This window comes from Oenanthe melanoleuca, chromosome 10 (genome assembly GCF_029582105.1).
Source record: "Oenanthe melanoleuca isolate GR-GAL-2019-014 chromosome 10, OMel1.0, whole genome shotgun sequence".
Classification (NCBI taxonomy): domain Eukaryota; kingdom Metazoa; phylum Chordata; class Aves; order Passeriformes; family Muscicapidae; genus Oenanthe; species Oenanthe melanoleuca.
This window is the reverse complement of record NC_079344.1, coordinates 13,252,256-13,259,868: the sequence shown is the minus strand read 5'-3', so window position 1 is coordinate 13,259,868 and position 7,613 is coordinate 13,252,256.

Genomic DNA, 7,613 nt, shown 5'->3' with positions numbered 1-7,613 from the left:
GTTAGCAGTAAATAATTCTCTTGCACCCGTTTCTTCCTCACACTCCTATGACGGCTGTTTAAAATTTAGGGAGGGAGTGAGTTGAGGGGGGAATAATAATAGTAATAATAATAATAATCATATTTTAAAAACCATGAAAGGAAAGGTATCTCGTATCCTTTTGGCTCATTGAGCAATTTTCAAACAATATTAAGACATTTGTTTTAAAGCGACAAGCGATCACCTCCGAGAAGGTTGTAGGTATTGTAGGGAAAGAGTAGACCCATAAAAGAATTTTTTCCCACATTTTTTAGAGATCTCAAAACAGTAAACAAAAATTTCTAAATTAGAGAAATGCACTCCTCAATGACAGCACGCGTCAAAGCCCTCAGGAGTTTCCCTGGCCACATAAAAACTGGCGGCTCCGTGTTTGCTCCCCATGCTGGGAATTCACCTTTGTGGGAGTTCTTCTCCCTGCCCGTCCAGGTTCCCGCAGCGTGTTTGGCTCTGTAAAACTATTGCCAATAACCTGCGTTTATTAATAAATCCGCACCAGAGATGCTCCCAGGGGGCAGAGCTGTGGGAGAGGGGGAATTGTTTTAAACAAAGCAGACAGGTTGCTCCCTACCTTTGCTCTCTCCTAACCGCGCGAGCGCTAAAATAAGGCTGACCACCCTAAAAACGGAGCAGAGGTGCCGGCAGAGCCGGACCCCGCTCCGCGGCCGCGCAGGAGGCGGGATGCCCGCGGGAGAGCGCGGGTGCGGAAGGTGCGTTCTGCAGAGCGCTGCAAAGGGGATCGGGGCAGTCAGACAGCGGCGAGCAGCAGCGAGGCGAGCTGCGCTTTAATAAAAACATGTATTATCGGTTAGGAGGGTGTTTTTTGGGGTTTTTTTTGGCGGGGTGACCCCGCTGCGCGCCCGCGGGGCTCCCGCGTCCCCCCGCGCCGCCTCCCGCCGCGCTCCCGAGCGCCACCTCGCTGCGCTGGGCGCTACTGCAGCCGCGCGGAGCCCGCGCACCTGCGGGAGGCGGAGCGGGGGGACAGCACCGCGCAACTCCCGCGGCCAGCCGGGCCTCGGGACAGCGCAAACACACAGCAACAACAGAAACACCAACAGAAAGGGCTTCTCGCTTTCTCTGATTTTTTTTTTTTTTTTTTTTTTTTTTTTTTAATCCCTGACCTTGCAGGGAGATTGAGCTTCGGAAGCGTCCCGGAGCACAAACTGCTGCGGCAGGATTGGATGTTCAGTTAAAAGGAGTAAAATCGAAGGAGCTCTCTCTCCCTGTCCGATATGGCCCGGGAGATCAGGCAGCAATTTCTTCACATTAAAAAAAAAAAAGGAAAAAAAATAAAAGAAAATTTTAAAAAATGCATTAACTACTATTAACTACTTCGCTTGGATCGAAATGATACTTAGAAGGCAGAATCATTTCCTTATGGAGCACATACAACTGCTAGTCCTCAAGATAATTTAACAAATTTTAATCTGTTTGTTTTCCCCAGGAAAAAAAAAATTAAGTGGTAAAACCCCCAAACACCAGAATTAGCTGATATAGTTCGAAATTCCCACATCGCTTAAGGGAATAATCATAATAATAATGGAATAGGGAGCAGTGAATAATGCAATGTAAAGAAGATGATGAAAACGTAAAGTCTCGAAATAGTTCCAGAGCTTGGAGGACTCATTTGGGAAATTATTTAAAAGAAAAAGAAAAAGAAAGAAAAAGAAAAGAAAAAAAAAAAAAAAAAAAAAAAGAAGAAGGCCCCTGCAGGCTCACAATAGGGACAGTGTCACATGCGCATTTCAAAGCACCCCTCGGATCTCTCCGCGGGCCGGCTCGCAGGCAGGTGGTGCACGGGGAGGCGGATTTGGGGGATCCCTTTTCGATCCTGCTGAGAAGAGAGCAGCGGCACAGGCAGGGAGGAAAGGAAAGTCCCCATCTCCCAAGCTTTTGGTGGCTTTGGGTGACAACGGAGGGCAGACATCCCCCAGATCCTCTTCGCCCTCCCGTTCACAGAGAACTCCTGCACACCAGTACACATGGCAGTTGTTTAGCTTGAAACGTGCTATTAAGTATTGATTAAGAGCATCCACATGTTATTCCGAGAATGTAAAGAGCTATTAAGAGCCATTTGACTTTACCAGAAAGTAGCGAATATTAGTTAATGAGTAATGGAGAAAATAGAGAGGTGCGGGGCGGCGGGCCCCCGGCCGGCCCCAGCACAATTGGATTCTTTCAAAGAAAGCAGAAAAGAAGAGGAAAAATCGCTCTATTTTCTAATTCCAGCGAGAATTTCAACCGGGAACAATATAACCCAACAGCTGCGACAGGTGGAAGAGAGATAATTGAGCAAAGGCTGCTTTTGACAATTAATATTGCGGGGAGATAATGTCCCCGGTCGGGGTTTGTTAAGAGCCCGGGGATGCGGAGGGACAGTGCGGGGGATGCAGCGACACCAAGAAATGATGAAAAGCACTCCGAATTATGGAAAAGGGGGGAAACCCAACAAAATAGGAGGGTGAAAAGACTGGGAAGAATTGCCCCTGTCCGGTGTGGACAGCGAGGATCCTCCAGGCTGACAAGTTGTCCATCCTAACACTTTTTTTTTTTTTTTTTTTTTCCTGGCCAAGAAAAAGTGTTTCAGGTAGACAACTTAATGCCCGGAGTCTTTTTTAAAAAATGCTTTTATTGCTATTGCACTTCCTACCACAAGATGCAGAGCAAGTCAGCGGAGTTTGTATTACAACTATGTCATAATGTTTCACTGATGCAAAACATGTAGCCAGAGGGGGTTGCTAATGATTCCTGGATTAGAGAGAGGGAGAGCGAGAAGTGAGAAAAAGAAAACCTGGTTTCTTTTTTTCTTTTCTTCTTTTTTTTTCTTAAACTACCTAAAACCTGCCCATTAATAACCAGCCCTTGCGACATCTCAGTATCTCGCACAGACACGCGGACCTGCCATGAGCCTTTTAAACACGGCAAACGTTTTGCATATTCCACCTATTAATTATGTTTGCAGCCTATTAATTTCAGGAGGTTCTTTTCAAGAGAAGACAACTTCCAACTTTGTATCCGTGTGGGGGGCGGGATGCTCCAAGGGCTGAGGATTTCCGCTCGGCGTCAAGACCGCTTCAAAGTTACCCGACCACTGCCCCCCAGAATCTCTCCCCTCTGCCCAGGGTATGCAAAACCTCTGTCCCGGCTGCCCCGGGTGCGGACCGGCTCCTCTCAGGGCGTGCAGGTTCCCCGGGGAGATGAAGAGAGGGGTGGGAAGGAGAGATGTCGGGATTAACGAGCACCCTGCGGAGATGCCACCCGGCGCTGCGGGGCTTTCCTCGCCCTCCTCCTGCGCTGGGCTTTAGGCCCGGCCGCAAAGGCTCTCCCGGGCAGGGTGGGAGGTTTGGGAGGAGGGATGTGCCCCTAGCAGGGCGCAGAGCCCTCCTGCTCGGTGAGCAGGGAGAGGAGGGGTTCGGCCGCCCGGAGCTGCGGAACCGCCGGGCTCGGGGTGTCCGTTCCCGCCCTCATGGTCCCTGCTCCCCGCAGCCTCTCCAGCAAGGCTGCAGCTGGAAAAGATTTTCCCCATTTGACAAGGTAGTTTTCTTTTTAATTTATCTCCCTTTTTTTTTTTTTTTTTTTTTTTTTTTTTTTCCCTAATTTTTCTCCTGAGAATGAACCTCTGAAACCCGTGCAGGGAACGACGGGTATGTCGGGGAGCGGGGCAGTGCCCAGACAGCCCGAGAACCTGGCGGGGGGACCGCTGCCACCTCCCCTGCCCTGGCCACCGGGGACTGGAGCCATCTCCATCCTCCCCGCAGGCTCGGGGTGCGATGCTGCCCACCGTCCTACCCCTCCTTCCCCCAGGGGCAGCCGCTCCGGCTCTGTCCCTGTCCTCGGAGTGTCCCATCCCTGTGCCCTCGGCCCAGCTTGGCGTCACCCCTGCAGCGAGGCCGGATCGCGCTGGGGAGGGACCTGCGGGGCCAGGTGGGACCAAAGAGCCCGAGACCTGTAGCATCCTCGGGAAAGGGTAGAGGCGAGGAAAGGGCTCGGGTAATGGTTACAGCTCCTGAGATCTGCAGGGCAGGCTCGAGCTTTGCCCCTAAATCCCGCCTAAGCAGGACCCGCGGGCAGCTCCCAGCCCTGGAGCCCGACCCCGACCCCACGGCTGCCACCAGCCCGGGGCTCCCCGCCGGGACGGGCAGCGGCAGGAGCTGTCCGGCCCCTTTATCTCCGGATTTCGCTCAGAAGAGATGAAAAATAAAAAGTTTCAAATGTGACCTACTTCCATCTCCCCCTCCCCCTTCCCTTCAGATATTCACGTCATCTATTAAGGGAGGGTGGGGGGGAGAAGGGAGAAGCTAAATTTACGAGGTCTGGTGGGTTCTGGAGTCTGGGTGCTGGGAAACAGGTGTTGGCAGTTCGCTAGAGTGTCAGTCAACTTTTGGAGATGAAGTCATTAGGGAGGTAGTCTCCTCGGAACAATCTGGTGGTTTCAGTCGGAGTTAATTTATACCGAAAAAAAAAAAAAAAAAAAAAACAGAGGGAGATGGGAAAAAAAAAAAAAAAAAAAAAAAAAAAAAAAAGGAAAGAAAGGAAAAAATAAAAGAGCCTGTAGATATACCGAAGGGGACAAACATAACGAGAACAGATTCACACTCCCACAGATTATGCCACTTGGAAGTCACATCCTGAGAAAAATAGCCGGCTCTCACACAGCAGCGGCGCGGGGCGGGCGGGGCTGCGGCGGGGGGCGCGCCGGGGCGGCGGGGCTGGGAGGGCACAGCCGGGGGGAGAAGAGGTCCTGTCCACTCCCCGGGCCGCCCCGCACCTCCACCGCCTCCGCTCCGGCTCCCAAGGCCACAACTGTCCTGGAGGGGACCGGCCAGGGTCACCTTCTGCCTGTGTCCCCCCGCACCCCGCCGCCACCGGGGCTGGAAATTGCCGGTGACCCTGAACTGTTCCCGGCTGTCTGTGCAAAGGCCGGCGATCCGCGGGCCCAGACAAAAGGTTTCATGTGCACAAACACAATCTCCTTCAGGCCTGAGCACGGCGCTGCTCGGAGCCGGGGCTGCGGCCGCTCCGTGCCGGTGAGCCGGGGGGCGGCGGGGGGCGGCGGCGAGGGGGGCTCGGCAGCGCCGGGGTGGGAGAGCCCGGCAAAGGCGTGGTGCGAGCTCTGCCTGCGAGGCATCATGGCATATCATGTGCTTCAAAAGATGGGGGGGGGAGGAAAGGAAGGATGCTCAGATCCCATCGCCCACCCCCCTTTGCAGTTGGGTGACAAATCACCTCCGTTGTATCAACCACTTGTTTCTTTTAGTATCGCGGGGAAAGATTTCATTAATGCTCCTCCAGCTCCCCCTTTTCCCCCCTCCCCTCCCTCCAAATCTATTTTCTTGCTCAGAGTGTGTCTTCTAATCATAATTAAAATCGTCTCATATACATCGGCGTCTCTTGTGTGCATATTGAATTGCAGGTGACTGGGCGGAATGTTATTTCACTCGTGTCTCTCCTTTTTACATTTACACTCACACGAAAACCACAACAACAACAACAACAACAAAAAAGGGGGGGAAAAAAAGAAAGGAAAAATGTGAAAAGCCCACCACCCAGCGCCACCTCCCCGGCCGCAGATAAGGTGTATTGTGAACTGCGACAGAAAGGCGATAGTCACGATCGATGCTTTACCAGGCAGCCACCACGCATCACGTTCAACCCCACGGCCAGCTCGCTACTTCACTTAATATAATTAAGATTAAAACTGAAGTGCTGGCGGAAGGAGCGGGTGTCGCCGGGTCGCAAGGACAGCAGCGGGATCTGCTGCCCCGGCTCAGGCACGCAGGGGTCACTTCTGTTTGGGGATTTCCACCTTCTTTCCTATATCCTGCTCTCTAGGTGCGGGCTGCGCATACGCGGGGCGGTGCGCGGAGGTTCCGCTCTGGCACTGGGCAGAAAGCTCACCCAGATGACCTTTTTCCTTTTTTCCCCCCTTAAAAGCAGAGAAAGATGATCTCTGCGCCGTTATTTACAGCCACGTAATTAAGTCAATATGATGGTTTCGAACCAGAATCCCAATCCCACTCGCGGTGGAGTGAGAGGAGCTGAAGCCAAGTTTATTGTCTATCACTTCAAGGGATGGGGGGGTTAATTTAAGCTCTAGTATTATTATTTCTCTGCGTCCGAGGCCACAAGCACAGCCTAAAGCGGGGTGCTGGGTGTTTATTCCAGGCGATGTGACAGTCTGGATGCAAGGCAAGGGAGTGTGGGAGAGTTCAGGCGAGGGCTGAACCAGCCCCGCAAGCAGGGCTGAAACCCGTGTCTTCTTTTTCTTCCAGGCTTACATGAGGGTTTATCATTCTTTTCTTTATCTTTACTGATTTTTAAATATTTTTTTAATTTTTTTTTTTTTTTAACCAAACAGATATGCTTTGTGCATTTTATTTCCCGACACCGTATTCATTCTCTGCACCTTAAAGTCCTTTAAGCTATAAGTCCACGTTTATAGCTCCTCTGGAGCAAATGCAAAATACACTTCAGCTCAAGGGCTGGAGAAAAACCTTCTCCGCAAGCAGAAGCTCTGCTGAGCAGCCTGGTGCTGCTGAATATATAGTGCAAGTTGAAATGATCTCAGCCGGTGGAATATTAATCAAATCAATCAGGGTTGACAAATGAGAAATATTTGAGGGAAGGTGGTAATTTACAACTTTGTTATTAGTTAAGAATCTCCCGCCTTGTAAGAGTAATTAATAACTCCTGGATGGGAACAATTTGGAGACGGCGAGAAGACAGCGTCTTGAAATAAAACAGGATAAAGAGAGGGGTTGAGAAGTGAACTGCGCCTCCGTGGAAGAGAAATTGCAAATGATTTTTTAAAATATGTCTACAGGGGCATTATATATATAATATGTGCATAATGTATACACAAGTATAAATATGCTATAATCAGGCGAGCGAGCGAGGGAGACTGGACAGGAGATAAATACTGAAAAAATAAATCAAAGCATTGATTCTTGTGGTCACGTCTCCCATCCAAAGATTAGACAAAACGCTGGGTTTCAAAGAACTTCAAAGAAATGATCCCCAAAATGCAAAAGTGCAAGGCAGAAACCGAAGGAGTGAGTCCGGAGTGATTTGAGAAATGTATTTTTCCCCCTCTGTCTCGTTCATCCACACTCCCCCTCTTCAATGCCTGATAAATGTGAAGACCCCTTTTCTCCCCAACTCCCGCTCAGATGGGAAAACTCAATTGTCTGCAATGTTTATAGTGTTAACCCTACTTATCTACAGAACCCTCCCCTCCCCACCCCTCCCTTTTCACTTTCCATAGACACACATTGATTATTAGACTGTATGGACCCCCCTCCTTTTCCACAACCCCACCCTCAACAACTGACCAAAATAATGACTTGTTGGAAAACTATAAATCATTTTCGTGTTTCAATCCCTGAAGACTCTATTTAAGTAAATAGGCTTACTGTGAAACAATGCATAGATCCAAGTCCTTCTCCGGATTGCTTCCAAGTGCTGCCATCTCCAAAACTTTTATTTACAAGAGAAGAAGAGGAAGAAGAAGGAGGGGAAGGAAAAAAAAAAAAGCAACCCAAACTTTGGCAAACTTTATCTCTTCTTTATTATAAGCT